General features: G+C 39.5%; 1 protein-coding gene and 1 long non-coding RNA gene across 4 annotated transcripts in view; one reads left to right on the forward strand and one right to left on the reverse strand.

The window, feature by feature from the left end:
- LOC147379360 (uncharacterized) overlaps positions 1-16,528 on the forward strand; it is a 139,207-nt gene that overhangs the window by 50,736 nt on the left and 71,943 nt on the right. Inside the window, exon 3 of one of the 3 annotated variants that reach the window (XR_015133120.1) lies at positions 2,616-3,146. The exons of the other annotated variants lie outside the window; for them this stretch is intronic. This is a non-coding gene — a long non-coding RNA (uncharacterized LOC147379360). Of the gene's footprint in view, positions 1-2,615; positions 3,147-16,528 lie in introns of those variants that run through there. 3 annotated transcript variants of the gene reach the window in all.
- Positions 1-16,528, reverse strand: part of STRIT1 (small transmembrane regulator of ion transport 1) — a 48,447-nt gene that overhangs the window by 5,954 nt on the left and 25,965 nt on the right. The window lies entirely within an intron of this gene.

The following is a 16,528-nucleotide window of genomic DNA, read 5'->3' on the forward strand; positions in this document are numbered from 1 at the left end:
AGAAAAGGAAAGAAGACTTCCCAACTCACCCCATGCTGCCAGTGTCACCCTAAAACCAAAACCAAAGATCTTATAAGAACACTACAGACCCAATCTTGCTAATGAAAGTAGATGCAAAACTTCTCAGCAATAAACCAACAAGCCATATCCAGTAGCATAAAAATTATACACCATGATCAAGTAGGATTTATTTCAGGAGTATATAGTCAATACAACTTTCAAATACAAGTTAATATTATGTACTACATTAATAGAATAACAAAAACCACATGATCATCTCAGATGCAGAAAAAACATTTGATAAAAATCAAATACTACTTCAAGATAAAAACACTCAATAAATGAATTAGGAATAAATTCTCAACTTCATGAAGGGAATCTATCAATATAAAAATCCCATTGCTGGGAGTGGGATGAACTGGGAGAAAGCGATTGATGTATATACAGTACTATGTATAAAATAGATAACTAATGAGAACTTACTGTATAGCACAGGGAACTCTACTCAATGCTATGTGCTGACCTAAATGGAAAGGAAATCCAAAAAAGAGCTATATGTATACATATAGTTGATTCATTTTGTTGTATAGCAGAAACTAACACAACATTTCAAAGTAATTATACTTCAATAAAAACATAAAGTATATCTTAAATGCTCAAAATTCTCCAAGCCAGGCTTCAGCAATATGTGAACTGTGAAATTCCAGATGTTCAAGCTGGTTTTAGATAAGGCAGAGGAACCAGAGATCAAATTGCCAACATCCACTGGGTCATGGAAAAAGCAAGAGAGTTCCAGAAAAACATCTATTTCTGCTTTATTGGCTATGCCAAAGCCTTTGACTGTGTGGATCACAATAAACTGTGGAAAATTCTGAAAGAGATGGGAATACCAGACCACCTGACCTGCCTCTTGAGAAACCTATATGCAGGTCATATAGGTCATATAGAAGCAAGAGTTAGAATTGGACATGGAACAACAGACTGGTTCCAAATAGGAAAAGGAGTATGTCAAGGCTGTATATTGTCACCCTGCTTATTTAACTTCTATGCAGAGTACATCATGAGAAACGCTGGGCTGGAAGAAGCACAAGCTGGAATCAAGATTGGCGGGACCAATATCAATAACCTCAGATATGCAGATGACACCACCCTTATGGCAGAAAGTGAAGAGGAACTAAAAAGCCTCTTGATGAAGGTGAAAGTGGAGAGTGAAAAAGTTGGCTTAAAGCTCAACATTCAGAAAATGAAGATCATGGCATCTGGTCCCATCACTTCATGGGAAATAGATGGGGAAACAGTGGAAACAGTGTCAGACTTTATTTTTTGGGGCTCCAAAATCACTGCAGATGGTGACTGCAGCCATGAAATTAAAAGACACTTACTCCTTGGAAGGAAAGTTATGACCAACCTCGACAGCATATTCAAAAGCAGAGACATTACTTTGCCAACAAAGGTCCATCTAGTCAAGGCTATGGTTTTTCCAGTAGTCATGTATGGATGTGAGAGTTGGACTATGAAGAAAGCGGAGCGCTGAAGAATTGATGCTTTTGAACTGTGGTGTTGGAGAAGACTCTTGAGAGTCCCTTGGACTGCAAGGAGATCAGCCCTGGGATTTCTTTGGAAGGAATGATGCTAAAGCTGAAACTCCAGTACTTTGGCCACCTTATGCGAAGAGTTGACTCATTGGAAAAGACTCTGATGCTGGGAGGGATTGGGGGCAGGAGGAGAAGGGGACGACAGAGGATGAGATGGCTGGATGGCATCACTGACTCTATGGATGTGAGTCTGAGTGAACTCCGGGAGTTGGTGATGGACAGGGAGGCCTGGCGTGCTGCAATTCATGGGGTCACAAAGAATCAGACACGACTGAGCTACTGAACTGAACTGAATTGTGAAAGACTAGATGCTCCCCCCTACCCAACATCATACATTTAACCAAAGATATACAAGGTCTGTAACTGAAGACAGACAAAACATTGCCGAGGAAAATCAAAGAATATCTAAATAAGTGGATCAAGAGGGAAGAAAGAAAAAAAGTGAAGTCGCTCAGTTGTTTCCAACTCTGCAACCCCATGGACTGTAGCCTACTAGGCTCCTCCATCCATGGAATTTTCCAGGCAAGAGTACTGGAATGGGTTGCCACTTAAGGGACATATGTATACCCATGGCTGATCTGTGTTGATGTATGACAAAACCAACACAGTGTTGCAATTATCTTTTTCAATTTAAAAGGAGAAAAAATAAGTGGAAGGACATTCCATTATGTTTTTTAATCTATCCTATAGATTAAAACACTTGATAATGTTAAGGATGGCAATACTACCAGAAGCAATCTACAGATTCGATGTCTTTCTGGGCTTCTCTGGTGGCTCAGTCAATAAAGAATCTGCCTGCAATGTGAGAGGACCTGGGTTGGGAAGATCCCCTGGAGGAGGGCATGGCAACCCACTCCAGTATTATTACCTAGAGAATCCCCATGGACAGAGGAGCCTGGCAGGGCTGCAGTCCATGGGGTCACAAAGAGTCAGACACGACCAGCTGACTAAGCACATATAATGTATTTCTATCAAAATATCAATGACTTGTTGCTTTTTTGGTTGTTTTTTGTTTTGCAGAAATGGAAAACCTCACCTCAAAATTCATTCAGAATTGCAAGGGACCTTGAGTAATCAAAACAATCTTGAAGAGGAAAACAATGTTGGAGAACTCACATTTAACTGATCTCAAAACTTACTAGAAAGTTACAATCATCAAGAATGTGTGGTACAGGTATAAGGACAGACATGTAGGTCAATGGAATAGAATTAAGAGTTCACCCAAATACTTACAGTTAGTTGATTTTCAGCAGGCTGCCAAGACAAAATATTAGGGAAAGAATAGTCTTTTCAACACAGGGTGCTGGGACAACTAGTTTTAAATATGCAAAAGTATGATGCTAGACTCCCTACCTCATAACATATTCAAAAATTAACTCAAAATGCACCAAAGACCGAAACGTTAGATCTAAAACTATAAAATCAGAAGAAAACAGGGATGAAACAGGCAACTATTTCTTGGATATAACACCTAAGTAGAAGCAATCAAAGGAAAAATAGATAAGTTGACCTTCATCCATATTTAAAACTTTTGTACATCAAAGAACACCATCAAGAAAGTAATAAAGCCATCTTTGGAATGGAAAAAATATTGCAAATCATACATCTGATAATGCTTTAGTGTCTATAATACATTTTTTAAAAACCTCTTAAATAATTAAGAAAAAACAATTTTTAAATGAGCAAAGAATTTAAATAGACATTTATCCAAAGAAGATATACAAGTGGCCAATAAACACATGAAAATATACCTAAAACACTAGTCATTAGGGAAATACAAATCAAGGCCATAATGAGCTACCACTTCACCTCCACCGAGATGAGTATAATAAAAAAAGACAATAACAAGTACTGGCAAAAATGTGGAGAATCCAGAACATGGAGATGCTGGTGGGAATGTAAAATGGTACAGTCACCTTGAAAAACAATTTTGCATTTCCTCATGTGAGGTACGGAATTAACCTTAAGACCCAGCTATTTCATCCTTACATGTATACCAAAGAGAATTAAAAACAGGTGTTAGACAAATACTGTACACAAATGTTTATAACCGCATTATCAAATAGTCAAAAAGTAGAAATAAACTGATAAATAAGCCAAATATGTTATAGCCATACAATGTGATGCTGTGCAGCAGTAAAAAGGAGTGAAGTTCTGCTATATGCCGAAACCCATCTGAACCTTGAAAATATTATCTTAAATGAAAGAAGCCATATTCTATGATTTCATTTTATGAAATATCCAGAACAGGCAAATCTATGGGGACAGAAAGTGGATCAGTGGTTACTTGGCAATGAGGGAGATGAAAATGGGGAGTGATTGCTAAGAGCTATGATGTTTCTTTGAGGAGTGATGACAATATTCTGGAATTAGGTAGTGGTGATTGTTGTACAGCCTTATGGATATTCTAAAATCACCAAATTGCATGCTTTCAAAAGAGTGAATTTTATAGTATGTGAATCCTATCTTAATTTCTTTAAGTTCAAATTGGTTCTTGAAACAAGAAAGATTTAGAGAAAAACCCCCAGACCTGCAAGGTGGAAATGGGAAAGGGAGATAGAACAGGATTGGCAGAAATGCCAGGCAAAATGATAACAAAGTTGAATTTTTGCTTTTTAAAATTTATTTATTTTTTAATTGAAGGATAGTTGCTTTACAGAATTTTGTTGTTTTTCTGTCAAACCTCAACATGAATCACCCATAGGTATACATAAATCCCCTTCCTTTTGAACCTCCCTCCCATCTCCCTCCCTATCTCATCCCTCTGGGTTGATACAGAGCCCCTGTTTGAGTTTCCCGAGATGTACAGCAAATTCCTGTTGGCTATCTATTTTATATATGGTAATGTAAGTTTCCATGTTACTCTTTCCATACATCTCACTCTCTTCTCCCCTCTCCTCATGTCCATAAATCTACTCTCTCTGTCTGTTTCTCCACTGCTGCTCTGTAAATAAATTCTTTAGTACCATTTTTCTAGATTCCATATATATGTGTGTTCAGTTCAGTTCATTTCAGTTGCTCAGTCATGTCCAACTCTTTGTGACCCCATGAACTGCAGCATGCCAGGCCTCCCTGTCCATCACCAACTCCTGGAGTCCACACAAACCCATGTCTGTTGAGTTGGTGATGCCATCCAACCATCTCATCCTCTATCGTCCCCTTCTCCTTTGCCCTCAATCTTTCCCAGCATCAGGGTCTTTTCAAATGAGTCAGCTCTTCGCATCAGGTGGCCAAAGGATTGGAGTTTCAGCTTCAACATCAGTCCTTCCAATGAACACCCAGGGCTGACCTCCTTTAGGATGGACTGGTTGGATCTCCTTGCAGTCCAAGGGACTCTCAAGAGTCTTCTCCAACACCATAGTTCAAAAGCATTAATTCTTCAGCTCTCAGCTTTCTTTATAGTCCAACTCTCACATCCATACATGACCACTGGAAAAACCATAGCCTTGACTAGACGGACCTTTGTTGGCAAAGTAATGTCTCTGCTTTTGAATATGCTATCTAGGTTGGTCATAACTTTCCTTCCAAGGAGTAAGTGTCTTTTAATTTCGTGGCTGCAATCTCCATCTGCAGCGATTTTGGAGCCAAAAAAATAAAGTCAGCCGCTGTTTTCACTGTTTCCCCATTTATTTGCCATGAAGTGATGGGACCAGATGCCATGATCTTAGTTTTCTGAATGTTGAGCTTTAAGCCAGCTTTTTCACTCTCCTCTTTCACTTTCATCAAGAGGCTCTTGATGTGTTAGAATACAATATTCATCTTTCGCCTTCTGACTTACTTCAGTCTGTATGACAGGCTCTAGGTTCATCCACTTCATTAGAACTGACTCAAATGCATTCCTTTTTATGGCTGAGTAACATTCCATTGTGTATGTGTACCATAACTTCTTTATCCATTCATCTTTCGATGGACATCTAGGTTGCTTCCATGTTCTAGCTAATGTAAATAGTGCTGCAATGAACAATGGGATACATGTGTCTTTTTCAATTTTTATTTCCTCAGGGTATATGACTAGGAGTGGGATTGCTGGGTCCCCCAGGTGGTTTTATTCCTAGTTTTTTAAGGAATCTCCATAGCATCTTCTGTAGTGGCTGTATCAATTTACATTCCCACCAACAGTGCAAGATTGTTCTCTTTCTCCACACCCTCTCCAGTGCTTATTCATTGTAGACTTTTTGATGATGATCATTCTGACCAGTGTGAGGTGATATCATTGCAGTTTTGATTGGCATTTCTCTAATAATGAGTGATGTTGAGCCTCTTTTCATGTGTTTGTTAGCCATCTGTATGTATGTCTGTTTAGGTCTTTTCCCCACCTTTTGATTGGGTTGTTTGTTTTTTTGGTATTGAGTTGTATGGGCCGCTTGTATATTTTGGAAATTAATCCTTTGTCAGTTATTTCATTTGCAATTATTTTCTCCCATTCTGAGGGTTGTCTTTTCACCATGCTTATAGTTTCCTTTGCTGTGCAAAAGTTTTTAAGTTTAATCATGTCCCATGTGTTTACTTTTGGTTCTATTTCCATTACTCTAGGAGGTGAGTCATAAAGGATCTTACTTTGATTTATGTTATTGAGTGTTCTGCCTATGTTTTCCTCTAAGAGATGTATAATTTCTGGTCTCACATTTAGGTCTTTAATCTATTTTAAGTTTATCTTTGTGTACGGTATTACGAAGTGTTCTAATTTCATTCTTTTACATGTAATTGTCCAGTTTTCCCACAGAATGATTTATTGAAGAGGCTGTCTTTGCCCCATTGTATATTCTTACCTCCTTTGTCAAAAAAAAAGGTACCCATAGGTGCATGGGTTTATTTCTTGGCTTTCTATCTTGTTCCATTGGTCTGTATTTCTGTTTTTGTGCCAGTACTATACTGTCTTCATGACTGTAGTGTTGTAGTATAATCTGAAGTCAGGAAGGTTGATTCCTCCAGCTCTATTCTTCTTTCTCAAGACTGTTTTGGCTATTTATGGTCTTCTGTGTTTCCATATGAATTGTGAAAATTTTTGTTCTAGTTCTGTGGAAAATGCCATTGGTAATTTGATAGGGATTGCATTGAATCTGTAGATTGCATTTGACAGTATAGTCATTTTCATAATATTGATTCTTCCTACCCAGGAACATGGAATATCTCTCCATCTGTTTATGTCATCTTTGATTTCTTTCATCAGTGTCTTATAATTTTCTGTGTAAGTTCTTTTGTCTCCTTCAGTTCAGTTCAGTCACTCAGTCATGTCCGACTCTTTGCAACCCCATGAACTGCAGCACACCAGCCTCCCTGTCCATCACCAACTCCTGGAATTAAGTTTATTCCAAGATATTTAATTTTTTTGTTGCAATGGTGAATGGGATTAATTCTTAATTTCTTTTTCTGATTTTTCACTGTTAGTATTTAGAAATGCAAGTAATTTCTGTGTATTGATTTTGTATCCTGAAACTTTGCTAAATTCTCTGATTAGCTCCAGTAATTTTCTGATACTATCTTTAGGGTATTCTATGTACAGTATCATGTCATCTGCAGACAGAGAAAGCTTTACTTTTTCTTTTCCAATCTGGATTCTTTTTATTTCTTTTTCTTTTCTGATTGCTGTAGCTAGGACTTTCAAAACTGTGTTGAACAATAGTGGTGAAAGTGGACACCCTTGTCTTGTTCCTGATCTTAGAGGGAATGCTTTCAGTTTTTTCCCACTGAGAATAATGCTTGCTGTAGGCTTATCACATATGGCCTTTAATATGTTGAGGTAGGTTCCTTCTATGCCCATTCTTTTTGAAGACTTTTAATCATAAATTTGATATAGGTCATACCTGAATGGTCTAGTGGTTTTCCCTACTTTCTTCAATTTAAGTCTGAATTTGGCAATAAGGAGTTCATGATCTGAGACACAGTCAGCTCCCAGTCTTGTTTTTGCTGATTGTATAGAGCTCCTCCATCTTTGGCTGCAAAGAATATAATCAATCTGATTTTGATGTTGACCATCTGGTGATGTCCATGTGTAGAGTCTTCTCTTGTGTTGTTGGAAGAGGGTGTTTGCTATGACCAGTGTGTTTTCTTGGCTAAACTTTGTTAGCCTTTGACCTGCTTCATTCTGTACTCCAAGCCCAAATTTGCCTGTTACTCCAGGTATTTCTTGACTTCCTACTTTCGCATTCCAGTCCCCTATAATGAAAAGGACATTTTTGAGGGGTGTTAGTTCTAGAAGGTCTTGTAGGTCTTCATAGAACTGTTCAAGTTCAGCTTCTTCAGCATTACTGGTTGGGGCATAGACTTGGATTACTGTGATACTGAATGGTTTGCCTTGGAAATGAACAGAGATCATTCTGTCATTTTGAGATTGCATCCAAGTAATGCATTTTGGAATCTTTTGTTGACTATGATGGCTACTCCATTTCTTCTAAGGGATTCTTGCTCACAGTAGTAGATATAATGGTCATCTGAGTTAAATTCACCCATTCCAGTTCATTTCAGTTCTCTGATTCCTAAAATGTCGATGTTCACTCTTGCCATCTCCTGTTTGACCATTTCCAATTTGCCTTGATTCATGGACCTAACATTCCAGATTCCTATGCAATATTTTTCTTTACAGCATCGGACTTTACTTTGAACACCAGTCACATCCACAAATGGGTGTTGTTTTTGCTTTGGCTGCATCTCTCCATTCTTTCTGGAGTTATTTCTCCACTGATGTCCAGTAGCATACTGGGCACCTACTGATCTAGGGAGTTTATCTTTCAGTGTCCTATCTTTTTGCCTTTTCATACTATTCATGGGGTTTTCAAGGCAAGAATACTGAAGTGGTTTGCCATACCCTTCTCCAGTGGACCATGTTTTGACAGAACTCTCCACCATGACCCGTCCGTCTTGGGTGGCCCTACACAGCATGACTCATAGTTTCATTGAGTTAGACAAGACTATGGTTCATGTAATCAGATTGGCTAGTTTTCTGTGACTGTGGTTTTCAGCCTGTCTGCCTTCTGATGGAGAAGGATAAGAGGCTTATGGAAGCTACCCGACGGGAGAGACTGACTGAGGAGGAAACTGGGTCACAGAAGAAATATACAAAAAAGATCTTCACAACCCAGATAATCACGATGGTGTGATCACTCACCTAGAGCCAGAAATCCTGGAATGTGAAGTCAAGTGGGTCTTAGAAAGCATCACTACAAACAAAGCTAGTGGAGGTAATGGAATTCCACTTGAGCTATTTCGAGTCCTAAAAGATGATGCTGTGAAAGTACTGCACTCAGTATGCCAGCAAATTTGGAAAACTCAACAGTGGCCACAGGACTAGAAAAGCTCAGTTTTCGTTCCATTCCCAAAGAAAGGCAATGCCAAAAAAGGCTCAAACTACTGCACAATTGCACTCTTCTCACATGCTGGCAAAGTAATGCTCAAAATTCTTCAAGCCAGGCTTCAACAGTATGTGAACCATGAACTTCCAGATGTTCAAGCTGGATTTAGAAAAGGCAGAGGAGCCAGAGATCAAATTGCCAACATCTGTTGGGTCATTGAAAAAGCAAGAGAGTTCCAGAGAGACATCTACTTTTGCTTTATTGACTATGCCAAAGCCTTTGACTGTGTGGATCACAATAAACTGTGGAAAATTCTGAAAGAGATGGAAATACCAGACCACCTGACCTGCCTCCTGAGAAATCTGTATGCAGATCAAGAGACACCAGTTAGAACTGGACGTGGAACAACAGACTGGTTCCAAATAAGAAAAGGAGTACGTCAAGGCTGTATATTGTCACCCTGCTTATTTAACTTATATGCAGAATACATCATGTGAAATGCTGGGCTGGATGAAACACAAGCTGGAATCAAGATTGGTGGGAGAAATATCAATAACCTCAGATATAAAGATGATACCACCCTTACGGCAGAAAGCAAAGAACTAAAGAGCCCCTTGATGAAAGTGAAAGAGGAGAGTGGAAAAGTGGGCTTAAAACTCAACATTCAGAAAACTAAGATCATGGCATCTGGTCCCATCACTTCGTGGGAAATAGATGGGAAAACAGTGGAAACAGCGGCAGACTATTTTGAGGGGCTCCAAAATCACTGAAGATGGTGATTGCAGCCATGAATTTAAAAGATTCTTGCTCCTTGGAAGGAAAGTTATGACCAACCTAGACAGCATATTAAAAAACAGAGACATTACTTTGCCAACAAAGGTCCATCTAGTCAAGGCTATGGTTTTTCCACTGGTTATGTATGGATGTGAGAGTTGGACTGTGAAGAAGGCTGAGCGCCGAAGAATTGATGCTTTTTAACTGTGGTGTTGGAGAAGACTCTTGAGAGTCCCTTGGACTGCAAGGAGATCCAACCAGTCCATCCTAAAGGAAATCAGTCCTGAATATTCATTGGAAGGGCTGAAGCTGAAACTCCAATACTTTGGCCATCTGATGCAAGGAACTGATTCACTGGAAAACACCCTGATGTTGGGAGAGATTGAAGGTGGGAGGAAAAGGGGACGACAGAGAATGAGATGGTTGGATGGCATCACTGACCAATGGTTTTGAGGTAATGATTTTGATGGTTACTCAATGATTTGAGTAAACTCAGGGAGTTGGTGATGGACATGGAGGCCTGGTCTGCTGCAGTCCATGGGGTTGCAAAGAGTCAGACATGACTGAGCAACTGAACTGAATCATAAATGGGTGGTGAATTTTGTCAAAGACTTTTTGTCCATCTATTGAGATTATCATATGATCTTTATCTTTCAATTTGTTACTATGGTGTGTCTCATTGGTTGATTTGCATATATTGAAGAATCGTCAAATCCCTGAAATAAACCCAACTTGATCATGGTGTATGGGCTTTTTGATGTGTTGCTGAATTCTTTTGCTATAATTTTGTTGAAGTTTTTTGCATCTATATTCATCAGTGATATTGGCCTGTAGTTTTCCTTTTTTGTGTTGACTTTGTCTGGTTTTGGTATCAGGGTGACAGTGGCCTCATAGAATGAGTTTGGAAGTGTTCCCTCCTCTGCAATTTTTGGAAAGAGTTTTAGGATAGGCATTAGTTCTTCTCTAAATGTTTGATAGAATTCTCCTGTGAAACCATCTGGTCCTGGGCTTTTGATTTTTGTACGATTTTTGATCACAGTTTCAATTCAGTGCTTGTAATTGGGTTGTTCATAATTTATATTTCTTCCTGGTTCAGTCTTGGAAGATTGAACTTCTCTAAGAATCTGTCCATTTCTTCCAGATTATCCATTTTATTGCCATATAGTTGTTCATAATACTCTTTGATAATCCTTTGTATTTCTGCATTGTCTGTTGCAACCTCTCCTTTTTCATTTCTAATTTTGTTGATTTGATTCTATTTTTCTTGATGAGTCTGGCTAAAGGTTTGTCAATTTTATCTTCTCAAAGAGCCAGCTTTTTAATCTTTACTACTGTTTATTTCATTTCTTTTTCATTTATTTCTGTTCTGATCTTTAGGATTTATTTCCTTTTACTAATTTAGGGTTTTTTTGTCCTTTTTTTCCAGTTGTTTTAGGTTTAAAGTTAGGTTGTCTATTTGATGTTTCTCTTGTTTCTTGAGGTAGGATTGCATTGCTATAAACTTCCCTCTTAGAACTGCTTTTGCTGCATCCTACAGGGTTTGAGTTGTCATGTTTTCATTGTCATTTGTTTCTAGAAATTTTTTTATTTCTCTTTTGATTTCTTCAGTAACCTGTTAGTTATTTAGAAATGTAATGTTTAATCTCCACGTGTTTGTGTTTTTTAGTTTTTTTTTTTTTTTTTCTTGTAATTGATATCTACCTCATAGCATTGTGGTCAGAGAAGATGCTTGATACAATTTTAATTTTCTTAAATTTACTGAGGTTTGATTTGTGACCCAAGATGTGGTCTATCTTGGAGAATGTTCCATGTGCACTTGAGAAAAAGGTATATTCTTCTGCATTTGGATGGAGTGTCCTGAAGATATCAACGAGATCCATCTCATCTAATGTATCATTTAAGACTTCTCTTTTCTTATTAATTTTCTGTTTTGAGGATCTGTCCATTGGTGTGACTGAGGTGTTAACATCTCCTACTATTATTGTGTTACTGTCAATTTCTCCTTTTTTGTCTGTTAGTGTTTATCTTATATGTTGAGGTGCTCCTATGTTGGGTGCATAAATATTTATAATTGTTATGTCTTCCTCTTGAATTGATCCCTTGATCATTGCGTAGTGTCTTGTAATCTTCTTTAAGGCCCATTTTGTCTGATATGAGGATTGCTACTCCAGCTTTCTTTTGCTTTCCATTTGCATGGAATATATTTTTCCATTCTCTCACTTTCAGTTTATATGTGTCTTTAGGTCTGAAATGGGTTTATTGTAGACAGCATATATATGGGTCTTGTTTTTGTATCCATTCAGCCAGTCTGTGTCTTTTGGTTGGAGTATTTAATCTGGTTAACTGAAAGTAATTATTGATATATATGTTCCTATTGCCATCTTCTTAATTGTTTGGTGTTGATTTTGTAGATCTTTTTCTTCTCTTGTATTTACTGACTATATAAGTCCCTTTAACGTTTGTTGTAAAGCTGGTTTGATGGTACTGAATTTTCTTAACTTTTGCTTGTCTGAAATGCTTTTGATTTCTCTATCAATTTTGAATGAGATCCTTGCCAGGTACAATAATCTTGGTTGTAGATTTTTCCCTTTCAGTATTTTAAATATGTCCTGTCATTCCCTTCTGGCTTGCAGAGTTTCTGCTGAAAGAAACAACTCTGCTGTTAAATGTATGGGGTTTCCCTTGTATGTTACTTGTTGCTTTTCCCTTTCTGCTTTTAATCTTCTTTGTGTTTAGTCTTTATTAGTTTGATTAGCATGTGTCTTGGCATGTTTCTCCTTGGGTTTATCCTGCATGGGACTCTTTGCACCTCCTGGACTTGATTGACTATTTCCTTTTCCATGTTGGGGAAATTTTCAACCATAATCTCTTCAAAACTTTTCTCATACTGTTTCTTTTTCTCTTCTTCTTCTGGGACCTCAATAACTCGAATGTTGGTGCATTTGATATTGTCTCAAGGCAATGGCACCCCACTCCAGTACTCTTGCCTGGAAAATCCCATGGACGGAGGAGCCTGGTAGGCTGCAGTCCAAGGGGTCGCTAAGAGTCGGACACGACTGAGCAGCTTCACTTTCACTTTTCACTTTCCTGCATTGGAGAAGGAAATGGCAACCCACTCCAGTGTTCTTGCCTGGAGAATCCCAGGGACAGGGGAGCCTGGTGGGCTGCCATCTATGTGGTCACACAGAGCTGGACACGACTGAAGTGACTTAGCAGCAGCAGAAGTCTCTGAGGCTATCCTCAGTTCTTTTAATTCTTTTTACTTTATTCTGCTCTTCAGAAGTTATTTCCACCATTTTATCTTCCAGCTCACTGATTCATTCTTCTGCTTCAGGTATTCTGCTATTGATTCCTTCTAGAGTATTTTTAATTTCAGTAATTGTGTTGTTTGTCTCTGTATGCTTATTCTTTATTCTAGATCTTTGTTGATTAATCTTGCATTTTCTCCGTTCTGTTTTCAAGGTTTTTGATCATCTTTCCCATCATTATTCTCGATTCTTTTTCAGGTAGTGTGCCTGTTTCCTCTTCATTTGTTTGGACTCTGTGTTTCTAGTTTGTTCCTTCATTTGTGTAGTATTTCTCTGCCTTTTCATTATTTTTTTTAACTTACTGTGTTTGAGGTCTCCTTTTCCCAGGCTTCAAGGTTGAATTATTTCTTCCTTTTGGTTTGTGCCCTCCTAAAGTTGGTTCAGTGGTTTCTGTAAATTTCATATAGGGTGAGATTTGTGCTGAGTTTTGTTTTTCCTCTGATGGGCAAGGCTGCATGTGTGGTAATCCTGTCTGCTGATGATTTGGTTTGTATTTTTGTTTGTTTGTTGTTTAGATGAGGCATCCTGCACAGGGTGTTAGTGGTGATATGTGATGCCGGGTCTTGTGTTTCAAGTGGTTTCCTTTGTGTGAGTTCTCACTATCTGATACTCCCAAGGGTTAGGTCTCTGGTAGTCTAGGGTCTTGGAGTCAGTGCTCCCACTCCAAAGGCTCAAGGCTTGATCTCTGGTCAGGAACAAAGATTCCACAAGTGGTTTGTTATGGCATTAAGTGAGATTAAAACAAATACCCAGAAACGAGAAAGTAAAGATGAACCCCAGACAAATAGCAGTTACAAAATCAGGCAAGTAATAATGAAAATAATGGAATATACACACATATATATACAACCATAAGCAAAATCAAAACAGTCCAACTAAAGTACAGTAGATTGACCTGGCAAACAAAGGAAATCAAAAATTATGTCTACCAGTTAAGAACAAAAACTAACTAAAGCACAAACTGGAAAACAAAACTACAGCAAGGTGCCAATTGGGGACTAAAACAATGAAAACAAAACTAACGAATATGTTGAGAGGAAAGGAAAGAAAGAAAGAATAGATATGCAAAGTTAGATAGAGGTAGATAAAGAAGTTTATATACATTAAAGGTTAACTGCAAGGGGAAAAGAACAGTAGGTAAAGCAAACAAAGGAATAAATGTAGAAAAAATGATAGCTTTTAAAAAATTAAAGAGAAAAGAAAAAAAAAGGAAGAAGAAAGAAAAGAAAAGGAAAACCCCACAGAACTGCAAATGCCCAGTGTAGAGGCAGAGGTTTGTAACAACAATAAAAAATGTGACTGAGGGGGAAAAAAGCTCAAAAGCTTAATTAGATTTCATAGTGCCAATAAAATCAACAATTACACCAGAGGTTGGGAAAAGGGAAAAAAAGTAAAAAAAAAAAAAAAAATCCAAAAGACTCTACAGAAGTAGTCAAAACATAAAAATAATGAATGTTTTTCTTGAGTCACTGCTGTCAGAGTCCTTTCCCTCTCGGAGTCACAGTCCACCTCACCTCCCTAGGATGCCCTCCAACACTGTGCTGGTCTCTGGACCTGCTGTGGGGGCAGCTCAGGTTCTCATCTGGTCCTACTCCTGTGTGCTCTAGCCTCCAATGTCAACCACTATCAAAACTAATGTGTTTTCTTTTGTGGGAGCTCTCAATGATCTTTTATATACTCCATAGACATAGAGTGGATTTAATCTGCAGCTTGCACAGCTGGTGCGAAGGTTTGGGTGTTCTTCCCTAGCCACACTGCCCCTGGGTTTCAATTGTGGTTTTATTTCCACCTCTGCATGTGGGTCATCCACTGGGGTTTGCTCCTGAGGCTGCCCTGGCAGACTTGGGTTTGTCCCTGTGAGGGCCAGGTGTGGAGGTGGTGCAGCTGCTTGGGTTGCAGGGGTTCTGGCAGCACCAGGTACTCAGGAGGGTTGGCAGCTAGGGCAGCAGGAAACATAGTGCTCTAGAAGGGTATGGCAACCAGTATTGGCCAATACGCTCCAATTTCTTGCCTAGAGAACCCCCCTGATAGAGAAGCCTGGCAGACCACAGTCTACAGGGTCAGAAAGAGTTGAACATGACCAAAGCGATCCTGCATATATAGATGCAAGACATTTTTTGCCTGTGGCAGCTCTGCCCCAGTGAGGGCTAAGCCTGAAGGTAGCACAGCTGCTTGGCTTGCGGGGACCCTGGCAGTGCCAAGTGTGCAGGGACATAGACTGCCTCCACCACAGGAGTTATGGCCCTATCAGTCTTTTTTCAAGCCTCTTGTAGCTGGCAATCAGAAGGCCTCTTTGGCCAGTATTTCTCCATAGCTCTGGCTGTTCAGGCACTTAGACGGCTCCCTTGTCTGGGGTCCTTCTCTGTTCCACATCAGACACATAGAGGAGCCCCCCTGGGTGGGGTCCTACTCTGTAGACTGGCATGTTGGGCACTTAAAGGGGGACCCTGGGTGGGGTCCTACTCTGTAGTTCAGTGTGTCAGGCATTTGATAGGCCAGCCTCTCTATTGTTCAGCTGCTGATGCTGGCCTATGCGGGGAGAGAGGCTATGGTGATGGCTCCACCCCGTACATGTGACTCAGCAGTATCACCTTGCTTCCATGGCTGCTTGGCTTTCCTCCACAGGCATTTCCCCACCATGATCTCCTCCCTCACATCCCCTTGATTGTATCTCCACAGTCAACAGCAGCCCTAGCCCTGGGATTGCTCCACAATCCCTAAACTACAGCTCCTAGCCACTGCACCTTCTAGGGACCTGCATCCCTGTCTGGGGTATGTATGGCTGCGGCAAGGACTGTCTGATTCTCATTCCATTTAGGCTCCCACAGATCAGCTGTTTCACTCTCGGCCTTAAATGTTTCTCCTTTGACTCAGATAATTGCCCCGATGTGGGGATCAGACTCCTGCTTCAGTTCCCCCACCCACCAAAGGTAGGTCCAGTTCTACTGACACTCCTGTTTTCCCCCCTAATTCCTTCATCCTACTGAGTTTTGCGTGGTCTTATATTTTCTTTTCCGCTGGTCAGGTACTCCTATCTACTCTCAGCTGGTGTTCTGCATGCACTTCTGTGTGTGAAGGTGTATTCCTGATGTATCCATGGAGAAGGATGTACTCCATGTCCACCTCCACCTCCACCATCTTGTTCTTTCGAAATTTTTGTTTTTAAAAAAAGATGTTTGTGGAGTACCTACTGTGGGCCAGACCCTATTCTAGGCACTTGCAAAACTTCAATGAAGAAGATCCCTGCCCTCCCAGAGTTATGATTTAGAAAGGTAATAATAAATGCTATGGAAAAAGAAAAAGTAGGGCTGACTAAGGTTAATAATTAAGTTGATCTTAGGGCTGGCTTTTCCTGGCAGGACTGAAGAAAAACAAGGGCTTGATGTGGCTCCAGCAAGATGAACAAGGAAGTGAGCTATAAGGGAAGAGGTGAGAGGTGAATAGGGAGGGCTTTATCAGCCATTGTTAGGATGTCAGATTTTTTCTCTCTGAGTGAAACACAGAACCAAAGGAAAGTTTTAAAGAGAGAACTAACATAATCTGACTTAACATTTTTAAAGTA

The sequence above is a fragment of the Bos grunniens genome, chromosome 1, assembly GCF_055505025.1.
Source record: "Bos grunniens cultivar Pamir isolate PY7600 chromosome 1, Bosgru_T2T1.0, whole genome shotgun sequence".
NCBI lineage: Eukaryota > Metazoa > Chordata > Mammalia > Artiodactyla > Bovidae > Bos > Bos grunniens.